This window comes from Bombus pyrosoma, linkage group LG15 (assembly GCF_014825855.1).
Source record: "Bombus pyrosoma isolate SC7728 linkage group LG15, ASM1482585v1, whole genome shotgun sequence".
Lineage (NCBI taxonomy): Eukaryota > Metazoa > Arthropoda > Insecta > Hymenoptera > Apidae > Bombus > Bombus pyrosoma.
In genome coordinates this window covers 9,488,124-9,488,366 of record NC_057784.1, presented here as the reverse complement: position 1 = coordinate 9,488,366, position 243 = coordinate 9,488,124, and positions in this window count along the sequence as shown.

Sequence of the window (243 nt, the reverse complement as noted above, 5' to 3'; positions counted from 1 at the left end):
TTACATTATAACGTATAACGGTAAGTGGTATTACGATATAGCGTTAACGGTATGTGGTATTACGATGTAACATATTACGTTATGTAGTATTATATTATTTCTTATAACGTTATACACTATTAGCTTATAACGTATAACGTTATGTGGTATTACGATATAACGTATTACGTTATGTAGTATTACATTATATCTTATAACGTTATATACTATTAGCTTATAACGTATAACGTTATATAGTATCAC